The sequence below is a fragment of the Clupea harengus genome, chromosome 10 (assembly GCF_900700415.2).
Source record: "Clupea harengus chromosome 10, Ch_v2.0.2, whole genome shotgun sequence".
NCBI classification, from domain to species: domain Eukaryota; kingdom Metazoa; phylum Chordata; class Actinopteri; order Clupeiformes; family Clupeidae; genus Clupea; species Clupea harengus.
In genome coordinates, this window is record NC_045161.1 from 14564836 (window position 1) to 14577256 (window position 12421).

At 40.8% G+C, this 12421-nt stretch overlaps 1 long non-coding RNA gene and 8 other non-coding genes across 11 annotated transcripts; all 9 read right to left on the bottom strand.

Moving 5' to 3' along the window:
- Window positions 1-1718: 1718 nt before the first annotated feature.
- On the bottom strand, window positions 1719-6030 carry LOC105898268. Of its 3 annotated transcripts, none has more exons than XR_004164520.2 (14): window positions 5958-6030; window positions 5301-5339; window positions 5070-5107; window positions 4174-4212; window positions 3944-3981; window positions 3714-3742; window positions 3441-3527; window positions 3221-3257; window positions 2979-3040; window positions 2727-2802; window positions 2445-2505; window positions 2217-2270; window positions 2007-2038; window positions 1719-1828 (listed from the first exon to the last, which is right to left on the bottom strand). It is a non-coding gene; the product is annotated as an uncharacterized LOC105898268 (long non-coding RNA). The 3 variants fall into 3 exon arrangements; XR_004164518.2 differs by having other exon boundaries at window positions 2727-2805; XR_004164519.1 differs by lacking the exons at window positions 4174-4212; window positions 5070-5107 and having other exon boundaries at window positions 2727-2805; window positions 5958-5972.
- LOC116222217 lies at window positions 1899-1971 on the bottom strand. Its single transcript, XR_004164548.1, has one exon. It is a non-coding gene; the product is annotated as a small nucleolar RNA SNORD47 (small nucleolar RNA).
- LOC116222230 lies at window positions 3105-3184 on the bottom strand. The gene has a single exon (XR_004164561.1). It is a non-coding gene; the product is annotated as a small nucleolar RNA snR60/Z15/Z230/Z193/J17 (small nucleolar RNA).
- LOC116222228 lies at window positions 3323-3405 on the bottom strand. Its single transcript, XR_004164559.1, has one exon. It is a non-coding gene; the product is annotated as a small nucleolar RNA snR60/Z15/Z230/Z193/J17 (small nucleolar RNA).
- LOC116222214 lies at window positions 3597-3678 on the bottom strand. The gene has a single exon (XR_004164545.1). It is a non-coding gene; the product is annotated as a small nucleolar RNA SNORD79 (small nucleolar RNA).
- LOC116222241 lies at window positions 4048-4117 on the bottom strand. The gene has a single exon (XR_004164572.1). It is a non-coding gene; the product is annotated as a small nucleolar RNA SNORD75 (small nucleolar RNA).
- Window positions 4291-4371, bottom strand: LOC116222223. Its single transcript, XR_004164554.1, has one exon. It is a non-coding gene; the product is annotated as a small nucleolar RNA SNORD74 (small nucleolar RNA).
- On the bottom strand, window positions 5175-5244 carry LOC116222242. The gene has a single exon (XR_004164573.1). It is a non-coding gene; the product is annotated as a small nucleolar RNA SNORD75 (small nucleolar RNA).
- Window positions 5418-5498, bottom strand: LOC116222222. The gene has a single exon (XR_004164553.1). It is a non-coding gene; the product is annotated as a small nucleolar RNA SNORD74 (small nucleolar RNA).
- Window positions 6031-12421: the final 6391 nt, after the last annotated feature.

Here is a 12421-nt window from a genome sequence, read left to right on the forward strand (position 1 = left end):
GCTTAAGCTGTGCCACACTGGTGCCCTGCTTTAGGGGAACGCCAGAGCTATATACAAGTGTTGCCACCCCATTCTGACACGGTGAGTACCCTATATGGTCCTGTCCATGAACCATGTAAACCTTTCCGACCGATTTTACGCATGTTGGCCTTGAGGAGTTCATCGCCCTCCTCTATGTGTTAAAGACTTTACGTTCTTTCTCTTCCTACTCTCAACTCCTTCTTCTGCTTCTGCTTGGCCACAGAGATGTTCTCTAAAATCTTAGCATTGACAGCTGCCACATCAGTGACACGTTGTTCAATGGTGTCCTCCACATCACCACTCTTCGGATAGAGGTTCAACCATATTGAGGACCTCAGAAAGGCGTGGGTGACGACAAAACATGGGTTTTCGTTTCACATTTACGTCATATCCGGCTGCCCTGGTAATGTTAAACAGTCCTCTGTTTATGAATACAATGCAGCTAGTCGAAAATCTGTTGCCTCTCGCATAGCATTACAGCAAGAAATCTCAAAAAGCATTGGAAGGAAAATGCCTTCAAACGCCATCTGCAACGACCCATTTGTCACATTGCAGGAAAAGGCATAGAACCTTACGAGATTGGAAGCTAATGACAGAGATCATTTTGAAACACTGTTAATGACTTAAGGATATATTAATCAATTGCCTTGTATTAATAATTACCTTGTATGAATCATGTGCTTATGTAAGCAGGAACATGGCTTTTCTGTGTATGTGTAACTTAGATTATTAGGTGCCACTTAGTCTGCATATGTGTAAGAGCATGTTGGACCCGAGGTGATAAGAAGGGTCGAACTGACATCTTTACAAGACAGAAAGCATAATAAGATATCCTCGGACATCAGACAACCACCACGTGGTTATCCCTGCTGACAAATTGTTTTGGCGCCAGAGAATGCTAATTTCTATCTATATCCTCCTGAGAACCAACCCATAGACTTGTGTCCTCTGTAGTTGACATTTGTTTTTCATGCATACTCTTACTCTTTTGAGCTATTCTGTTAATTTTTCCTGGTTCCCAGGAAGATATACCTTGTGCGATGTTTAATATTGCTTCTCTCGTCTGCTGCAGTGTGGGAGTGAGCACAGGCTCCGTGTGTCTCTGATTTACCGGGCGCTTGTTTATAAATATACTTATATGCAACCTGGAGTCCTGGAGGTAACATGAGTGAATTTTCACCTAATATCAAAAGAGTACTTACATACTCAATTTCACTTTATGGTTTGCCTGACTTAAAACCAGGCGCTCAGTCTTTAAGAGACACCAATTCTCATCATTTGGCCCTTCATTTAAAGCAGCAATGCAGTGTTCTGTTCCAAAACTAGTAAGCTTACTACCTAAAAGGCATGCAAAAACCTTGCAAACACCACCAACAGCCCAACTGACAGAAGCTTGCCAACACACTAACTGGTGTCTTCTGGCAGTATAGCTGGTAATGTCATGTGTGAAAGCTTTTCTTCCATTTTTGTAGGGTGTTCCAGCCCGTTACTCAGAACTACATGGGGCATTTCCTGGATGGCTAGTGGGAAAAACACAGGTGTTCATCTGTCCTTCACATGACCTTATGCTATCAAAATGAGTGAGGATGGCACCATAAAACCATACCTCAAAAAGCGTCAAATTGTACAAATATGTAACTGTTCAATATTAATTTCATATGCCATCACCACCTCAATTGAACACACAAACACAAGGGTAAGTTCAAATGTTTTTATTTCATAAAGAGTCTGGGCATTTCACACCAGAATGTCCAACGTTCAGGCCGAGGCTGATGCTCATCTTCAACTGCAACAATGTCCACAGCACCTGGCAATGAGAATACATTGTTTAATACAACTTGCAATCCTTCCAGCACAGACCACAGGGAAGTATAGCCAACCTCAGAAGAAAATGGAACGGAAGGGGTATAATCAGCTGGATCATTTGGCAGAATCTTTACATCACAGATTGGCATACAGAATACAAAAATAGTAAATGTGCTTACCCTGGGCTCAGTCTTCCAAAGCCTCCAGGACCCTGTAACAGATATAAGGACCATGGTTAGGTTAGTTAGACAGTTAGTCTCACCAAGGCCACCGTTGAGGGCAACTCAGTTTGGAGATTGTTCACATTTAGAAATTCAATAGGCATTAGGGTAAAAAGTCATCACAGAAACCCAAAGACACGTTTCCTCTAGGATAGTGTTCACACAAACCTGCAACATGAGGAAAACGGCAAGGTGGAGATACCGCACACCAGGATTCAGACGCTGTAACAGATATAAGCACTATGGTTAGGTTAGTTAGACAGTAAATCTCTCCAAAGCCACCGTTGAGGGCAACTCAGTTTGAATATTGTTCACATTTAATTCAAAGGCATTAGGGTAAAAAGTCATCATAGAAACCCAAAGACACGTTTCCTCTAGGATAGTGTTCATACAGACCTGCAACATGAGGAAAACGACAAGGTGGAGATACCGCACACCAGGACTCAGAGCAGACACCCTATGGAACACAAAATAAAATTAGAATCCAGGCATGGGGACAGGGGTACTCCACTCGTGCATGGGACCAGGTCAGACAGAGCTAATAACTAGACTTCATGGTAAAGTCAGTATGTGTTAAAGGAGCATCATACACGGTCTTGTAGGAATAGCTCCCGCAGTCGGGAACTACTCAGGCTAGACCACAACCAAACAGAAGAGTAGTCTAACAGAGACACTTACTTCCTCATTCACAGCCCCTGGTCAACTCCCATCTGCACTCCCTAGAGGGCGAATGGTGCAGGAACTGAAGACATGGCTGCTGTGGAACATGAGTGGAACATTAGCCACGTTCAGCCTTCATCAGATGTAGCATCAATACAACGCAACCTGATTCAGTTACTCAGATGTCCTCAAAAAGATCAGAGACCTGATTCGTATCATCCTAATCAGATCGCATGCATGAGAAGCTAGAGCAAGCTGTGCATTAGTTACCTGAGGCATCAACCACCAAAAGGCTCAGGGGGGCTTCATTCCAAGAGCTCCTTCACCAGGTCCTACACAAGAGACCACCACATTAGACCAGCTTCAATCTATTAACACCAACATGCCACTAGCACATCAATACATCAGCTAGGAGCGAAAGACAATGCTCTGAATCAAAGGACATCAGCTGAACTATGCAGTCATCACTGTATTGCTAAGATGCAGTACAACTGCATCAACTCAATACCAACCGTAAATGGTGATCCAGAGGCATCCACCACAGGCTGCCTGCAAGAGAAACAAAGTCACAAGTCAGGTAGAGCCAGTAGCCACAGATTTGTTATATCTGTGTGCGGATACATCAGATAGGAGCGAAAGACAATGCTCTGAATCATCAAAGGACATCAGCTGAACTATGGAGTCATCACTGTATTGCTAAAAGATGCAGTACACCACCACAACTCATCTCACCTTACTTAGGAACCCATGGTGATCTCCTTGAACCAGTTGGGCATGCTGTTAATCCTGCAATTACCCCTTGTGAATCAGGGCTGCAACCTGTGAGGACAGATGTAGACGATTTTTAGAGTGGAACATGCAAGGACATACAAGCCACAGACATTTTGACGCCGCATCAGAAAAAAAGTTCTCCTTCACTCTTATTCAGAGAGATTCCCAATGTTTTAAACAAAAGTCATCATATACAGCAAGTCAAAAGCACACATTTAAAAAGAGATTGCTTACCAGTGTGACAGCTGATGCCAATTTTGTACCTTCAGGAAAGGGGGTAAAAAAAGTCAATGTGGCATTCATTTTAGATTGCAGATTGGATTTAAGCATAATCACTGTGCCTCAGGTACACAAAGTGTGGTTAGGTTATCGTCATAATTTCTCAAGAGTAGCAAATTAAAGTCATCATTGCAGCACAGAACAATCATTTCTTGAGATAAAAGCAGCTCAATATAATTTTGTACCTTTATGCGGAGGACCCATGTCCAACTGTGGGCTGATGCTACCAAAAAGAAGAAAGGCATTACTCAAGTGCAGGGAGATCCAAGTCACACGTTTAAGAGGAGCAAACCTCAGATTAAAACGTGCTCAGAAATCACTTCTGTCCACTACTCTTATACATGTACTCATCATAGGCCATGAGCATTGTCCGCCCACATCGAACACTTGCGGTAACCAAGTCGTAACTCCTTACCAGCAGAGAAGTCCATCAGGCCAAACCAACGTCTTCATTCTGTGGATAAATGATATGAACACTTCAGGTCGTTGTCCAACCAAAGTTAGTTATACAACTTCGCGAAGACACGCGGCCCATGAAAGATCAGAGAAGTTGGCATTCATCATGTTTAATCAGATGTCCCTACCAACATAATTATCATCATATTCATGCATGGGTGGGTTGAGTCCTTAGGCCGTGTTAATTGTACCATTAAATGAGTTGTGCTGTCTGATAGGGTAAGGTTACTAGGAAATGTCTTGTCTTATCTGTTGTGCCTGTGCACTTTTATATGTTTCACCGTGGGAAATGTCCTATCGATTCCTTTGTACGCCTTGACATGTAAAGAAATTGACAATAAAGCTACTTTGACGTTAAAATTTGATCAATAAGTACCGTCTAATAGTCAGGGCGCTCAACGTGATAGCGCTCAGGAATATGTAGTTAAAGAGAAATGGCAAACCTATGATGACACCTACACATATAAGAGACTTAACAGAATCATTACACTATTACACTTGTGCAGCAGACCATACTAACTCTAAATCAACCTCATTCTGTACGCCAAGTCTGCATAACTCTCTATCGCTAAGCTAACATCGGCATGGCCTGCTCGCACGTGGTAGTTTAACTTAACAATTGCAAGCATGCCTTTAACTGAGCAAATATACTGCATACACTTTATGACACTCCAAAGCACACGATAAACGTGAATTAATCCTTTAAAATACAAGATGGATTTAAGTATAATCATTGTGCCTCAGGTACACAACGTGCGGTTGGGTTATCGTCATATTTTTTCAAGAGTAGCAAATTAGTCATCATTACAGCACAGCAAAATGTATTAAAAAAGGCAGCTCAATATAACTGCATACCTTTATGTGGATGACCCATTCCCAACTGTTGGCTGATGCTACCAAAAAGAAGAAAATAAGCATTACTCAAGTGCAGGGAGATCCACATCATACGTTTAAGAGGAGAACCTCAGATTAAAACGTGCTCAGAAATCACTTCTGTCCACTACTCTTATACATGTACTCATCATAGGCCATCTGCATTGTCTGCCCACATCGAACACTTGTGGTAAATAAGTCGTAACTCCTTACCAGCAGAGAAGTCCATCAGGCCAAACCAACGTCTTGATTCTGTGGATACATGATATGAACACTTCAGGTCGTTGTCCAACAAAAGCTAGTTATACAACTTAGCGGACACACGCGGCCCATGAAAGATCAGAGAAGTTGGCATTCATCAGGATTAATCAGATGTCCCTACCAACATAATTTTCATCATATTAACGCATGGGTGGGGTGAGTCCTTAGGCCGCGTGAATGTACCATTAAATTAGTTGAGGCGTATGGTTAAACTGTGATCAATAAGTACCGTCTAATAGTCAGGGCGGGCTACGTTATAGCGCCCAGGACTATGTAGTCAAAGAGAAATGGCAAACGTACGATGACACCTACACGTAGAAGAGACTGTTAACAGAATCATTACACCATTACACTTTTACCGGCGGACCATACTAACTAAAAATCAACCTAATTCTGTACGCCAAGTCTGCATAACTTCATTGCTAAGCTAACGTTAACCATCCACAGGCCTGCTCACACGTGGTAATGTAACTTAACAATTGCAAGCATGCCTTTAACTGAGCAAATATATTGCATACACTTTATGAAAGACTCCAAAGCACACGATAAACTTGCATTACTAAAATTACTTAAAATACAAGATGCACACAAAATCACTAGTAATGTTACCCTTCGAAGCTTGTGTCCCGAAAGTGAAGCACTTCCGGAGCTTCGTACCGAGGGTTATATGGTTTTGCCAAAATTACGTCACTGGTGACGTTCGAAGCCTCGTTTGAGTAAAGTGCTTCGTTCGTTCACTTTTGGCGGGACACTTCGACCATAAAAGATTTCCCATTTTGTACTCGTGGGTTTTTTGTTAGCGGTAGTTGAAGATTTAGATTATTTACAAAAGTACTGACCAGTTATCCTAAAGCACGTTAACTACCCTCTGTTCCAATAGCATACAGACGACGGAAAAGATAATTAGCAGTCGCTTTTATCCAAAGCAATGGATTAAAACTCGCAGCGCTCGGGAATAGAACCCGAAGCGATGTGAAGCGACGTCGCCATCCGTTGAGCCATACATTTCTTAGAAGAAATGATAGAAATAGAAAAGCCTTTATTGTTATTGTATTCATATACAACGAAATTTGAAATAGATTGAGCATAAATACCTAAAATAAACTAATTCATTTTTTCACCATACTTTTGTGTGTGCATGTTCTTTTAGCAGGCCTTGCGAAACCACGTATTGAACAAATTCACTGTCCCGATAATCTTTCCTACACCGTATTTGTATTGACCAGCAGGTGTCCCTAGAGTGCATTCGAAGCTTGGAATAATGATCCACTTTTCAACACGCCTATGGAAAGCTTCAAGTTAACTGCGGAGATATTGCTGCGATAGTACGCGACAATATGGCGGCGAAAGCGTCAAAATAAAAGTTTTGTTTGAAAATCCGGTTTGACAACGTTTTTCACAGCACATGCCTGTTGTGCTGTTAATTACTCTAGATAAATACACTGTATATTTTATTTGCGAATTTTTACATTTTAGCAGACTCATCTTGTAAATAAGCATGGAATGAGATGGTAGCCGGTAAACAACATTTTGTTTTTCATTGTTTATTTTCATTAATTTCTCAACACCCTATCTCTACATTACAGAATTGACTGAGTATTTAGACTTTGTTTAATATGAATAGGCAGAACAGAGTTGTGAGTTAAACTTTCCCTATTATGTGATTTAAACTTATTTAAAATATATATGGGCTACGCAATACATATTGTGAACACACACACACATATATACAAATATATCAGATATACAGTGGGGAAAATAAGTATTTGAACCCCTGCCGATTTCGCAAGTTTGGCCACTTGCAAAGAAATGTGTGATCTATAATTGTAATGGTAGGTGTATTTTAACAGTGAGAAATAGAATATCAACAAACAAATCCAGACAACTGCATTTTATAACATTTATGACTTTATTTGTATTTGATGCAGAAAATAAGTATTTGAACCCCTAAGCAAACAGCAAGAATTCTGGCTCCCAATGACCAGTTATGTGCCCAAGAAGCACACAGATTAGTCCTCATTAGGCCTAACAAGGTACACCTGATCTCAACTGGTGACGTGTATAAAAGAAACCTGTCCAAAGAATCATACTTCAGGTGGAAGTATTTAATAGAATATGGTCAGAAGGAAAGGTGCCAGATGTGTGGAAGCATTCACTTGTCATCCCAATAGCCAAGCCAGGGAAAGACCCGTCAAAGGCAGCTAGCTACAGGCCTATTGCTCTTACTTCTAACATGTACAAACTGATGGCGAGAATACTGGTTAACAGGTTAACATACTTTATAGAAAGCAAGGGTCTATTTGCAGGATACCAAAACGGGTTTAGGAAGGGGAGGTCTACGCTGGATGCTATGATTAGGCTTGAGACTGACATTAGAAAAGCCTTAGCAATGAAAGAGGTTCTAGTGGCTGTCTTTTTTTGACATCGAGAAGGCCTATGACATGTTGTGGAAGGAGGGCCTCATGATACAGCTTAAAAAGCTTGGGGTGGGAGGGAGGCTATTTAACTGGATACTGAGCTTCCTATTTCGGCGTACAATCCAGGTGAGGGTGGGGGCAGACGTGTCTACAGTGACTGAGGTGCAGAATGGCACGCCCCATGGCAGTGTAATCAGCCCTGTGTTGTTCAACATCATGGTAAATGAGGTGTTTAGGAGGGTAAGCCCAGACATAGTCTCACTATATGCAGATGATGGGGCATTGTGGAGGAGGGGAAGGAACATTAATTTTATAGTCAGTAAGATCCAACAAGCAATTGAGGCAGTTGTAGGATGGGCTGGTGACTGGGGATTCAGATTCTCAGTGGCAAAAACTTACTGTGAATTCTTCACAAAAAGGACAGTTGCTGATAATGTTAAACTGTACATGTATGGGGAACCACTTGAGCGAGTTGAGGTTGCCAGGTATCTAGGGCTTTGGTTTGACAGAAGGCTCACATGGAAAGCACATATTTTTTTTTTGTAATTCAAGTTTTTATTTAGGCGTTGGTGTTTGACATTACAACATTATACACTATACATTATGAGACATTTCTTATTCTGCACATTACATACATCAGTGGCATAGCAAAACAAAAATGAAAATACAGTACAAATAAGACCATTTGTGTAAAGGACATGTAGATAGTTACATAACTAGGAATAATATTCATTTTTTTTTATGTTGGCTACACTCAAAGGAAGGTGTTCAAGCTGCATGCTCATCAGGAAGTGTAATGTGAGCCCAGAACGAGACCCAAATTGGTGCTCTGTTCCTATTTCTATTGTCCACCCTGTTGAGCATAAGTTCGTATGAAGCTGTTTTTATCATAATGTTTACCCACTCTTTTATTTCAGGAGGTTTGGGTGTTTTCCACAGTTTCAGTATAGTCCTGGCAGCTGTTATAATCCCTGCCATGATTACAGAAAATGCTGGGCTTGATATGTTACGTATTTGGCTTCTGTCCCCTAATAGGCATAATCTGGGAGATAGAGGTATGTCACGTCCCAGCCAGTTACTCAAATTGTCCACCACTATTTTCCAGAATGGTTGAATAACAGGGCACTCCCAGATGCAGTGTAGCAGAGTACCTATGTCTTTCTGACATTTCCAGCACAAATGATTGTTTATTATACCAGCTCTATTAAGTCTTTGTGGTGTCCAATAAAACCTGTGTGTTATCTTGTATTGTGTAAATTTCCCTTTAGCTTCCCGAATGTATTTCCCATTGTTAGATATAATTCTCAGCCATTCCTCATCATCCATCAGACATCCCAGGTCTTTCTCCCATATTATTTTCAGGTTCTGACAGCCATCACTGAGCAGTTGGTTGGTGGTTCTATAAAATATAGAGGCTCGGTGGCACTCCACAGGTAGCGTGAGATAGTCTGTGATGTGGTTTCCATCCTTGTATTGAATCCTGGACTTAAGACAGTCCCTGATCTGCAGATATTTCCAAAAATGTTCCTTTCCCTTAAGATTGTATTTTCTTTTTAAATCAGAGAATGACATGAACACCCCCTCCTCATATAGATCGGTAATATGACATATTCCATTAAGGTGCCATTCCTTCCAATATACTGATGCTTTTCCAATGCGGATCATGGGGTTATGCCACAGAGAAGAATACATTTGTTTGCAGTGTGATAATTTGTGCATTTTATGTATTTTGGTCCAGATCTCTTTGGATTGAGACATGATAGGATTCAATACATTATGTGAAGACTGGGATAATCTATCAAAGGGAGTGAAAGGGGATGACAGCTTGTTTTCAATAGTAGTCCACTCTAGCTGGTTGTCTTTGTTCCAGTGTTTGGCTAGTTTGGCCATTTCAAAGGAGACATAGTATAGTCTCGGGTCTGGCAGTCCCAAGCCCCCTCTGTCCCTAGGAGAGCACATTTTGCTGAGTTTGATTCTGGGTCTTTTCCTGTCCCATAAGAATTCTCTAATTATTGTATCATACTGTTTAAAGACCTGAGGAGATAAAGTTATTGGCAACATCATAAGCACATAATTAAGCTGCGGTGCAACCACCATTTTTACCACATTGATCTTTCCCCATAATGTAAGCCTGAGTTTCCCCCATTTATCCAAATTTGTTTTGATTTTTTGCAGCAACGGTTCTAAATTGAATGTAGGCATTTCCTCCACTTCGCTGCTTAGTTTGATTCCCAGGTATTTCATCCCTTTTGATACCCATTTAAAGCCAACATTTGTCAGTAAACTTGAGTTGCATAATCCAGATATAGGCATAGCTTCCGATTTTGTCCAATTCATTTTGTATCCTGATAATCTGGAGTAAGATTGTATTGTGTTCATCAGGTGTGGTATCGAATGTGATGGGTCTTTTATCAGCATCAAAATATCGTCTGCATATAATAATAATTTGTGCTCTCTTCCTCCTCCTTCCACCCCCCTAATAGCTGCATTAGCTCTGATGGCAATAGCCAACGGTTCCAGTACAATATTAAATAGTAATGGCGACAGGGGACAGCCCTGTCGAGTCGCTCTGGTGAGGTTAAAAGGAGGTGAGATTACACCGTTTGTTATCACCGCTGCTTTAGGGTTTTTGTATATAGTTCTAATCCATTTAATAAAAGTTGTTCCAAATCCAAAATGTGACAAGGCTGCAAATAAAAATTCCCATTGAACTCGGTCGAATGCCTTTTCAGCATCCAGCGAGAGGGCAACGACTGGGTCTTTTCCTGTCCGATTCAGCCAGATTAGGTGTAGTAATCTTCTCATGTTGTCGGTGGAAGACCTATTTTTCATGAATCCGACTTGGTCAGTGTGTATAATGTTCGGCAGAGCTTTCTCCAGGCGTGTAGCCAGGATCTTAGTTAGGATCTTGCAGTCCACATTGATCAGACTTAAAGGCCGGTAGTTAGCGGGATTTGTGGTATCTCTGTCCTTTTTAGGTATCACTGATATTAAGGCTTCATTAAATGTTGGGGGGAGGGTACCTAATTTAAAGGCTTCATTGAATATCTCTTGCAATATTGGTGCCAAGATATCTATATACTGCTTATAATATTCCACAGCAAGCCCGTCGACGCCAGGCGACTTCGCTGATCTCATGCATGAAACCGCATTCCTGATTTCATTCTGTGTTATTGAATTGTCTAAGAATTCCACCTGTTCAGGTGCCAATCTAGGCAGATCAGTATTAGAGAAAAAATCTGTCAATTCTTCTGGTTTGGGATTGATGTCTGATGTATATAGCTCTTTGTAGTACTGTTGAAAGACCTCATTTATTTCCTTTGTCGAAGAGACTATTTTATCACCTTTCTTGATTGCTGGTATTACACTATAGGAATTTTGTTGTTTTAGTTGTCTAGCAAGCAACTTGCCTGTCTTCTCTCCCCCTTCGTAGAAATTTGTCCCCAGTCTAAATAATGCATATTCCACTTTTTTATTATAAATTTCTTGTAGTTGAAACTTAAGCTTACATGTATCTTGATATAATTTATCTGAGAATTTCTTTGATAGTTCTATTTCCTGATTTTTAATTTCAGATTCAAATTCCTTTATTCTCCTCATATCCTCTTTTTTCTTTTTAGATGAATGTGCTATAATTTTCCCCCTAATGTACGCTTTGGATGCTTCCCATTCCATCGCTCTTGTGCTTGCACTGCCAGCATTAACTTCAAAAAAGATACAAGGTCATCCTTCAGCGACAGACTGAAGGATTCATCCTTTAGTAAAGATGTGTTCATTCTCCATCTACCTTTTTTCTCAGTGTCAGCATTTATGTCAATACTAAGCTCGACTGCTGCATGATCAGAGAGAGCCATTGCGTTAATTTTACAGTCAGCGACTTGCTTTATTAAAGTGTTTGATATCAAACACATATCAATCCTGGAAAATGATTGGTGGCAGTGTGAATAAAAGGTATATTCCCTGTCACTGTGATTTATCAAGCGCCATATGTCCACCAATCCCATATCCTCACCTAACATATGAATTGCAGCTCTGTCCTTAGACATTATAGGGCCACTAAATTTGCTCCTGTCCAAAAGGGGATCTGAAACTTGATTAAAGTCTCCTGCTAGTATTATCTGGCCCTCTATTTCAAAGTCAAAGTCAAAGTAGCTTTATTGTCAATTACTTTGCATGTTAAGACATACAAAGGAATCGAAAAAAACGTTTCCCACTCTCCCACGGTGAAACATATAAGTGCACACGCACAACAACAGATAAGACAAGACATATAGATATACATATACATATAGTTATAAACATTCAGATACTTGTACAGCAGCATAAGTTTACTTTAAAGTGAGGTTATGGTAGTGCAAAAAAAAAAGGCAGCAAAAAGACATCCTGTGAGATGTATTTGTTACATTGGCAGTGCAAGTATAACAGTAAGTGGTAAAGTGATAAAGTGGTAAAGTGATAAAGTGCAAGGGACAGTTTTGTTGCAGAGTCCTGAGTTATTGTAGGGGGGGGGGGATTTCAGCCTCGTATCAGACTGACGGATATGGCTGGGGGGAGTGAGGGGAGAGAATTTAGCTTCCTGACAGCTTGGTGTATAAAGCTATTTCTGAGTCTGGTGGTGCGGCAACGGAGGCTTCTATACCTTCTTCCAGAGGGTAG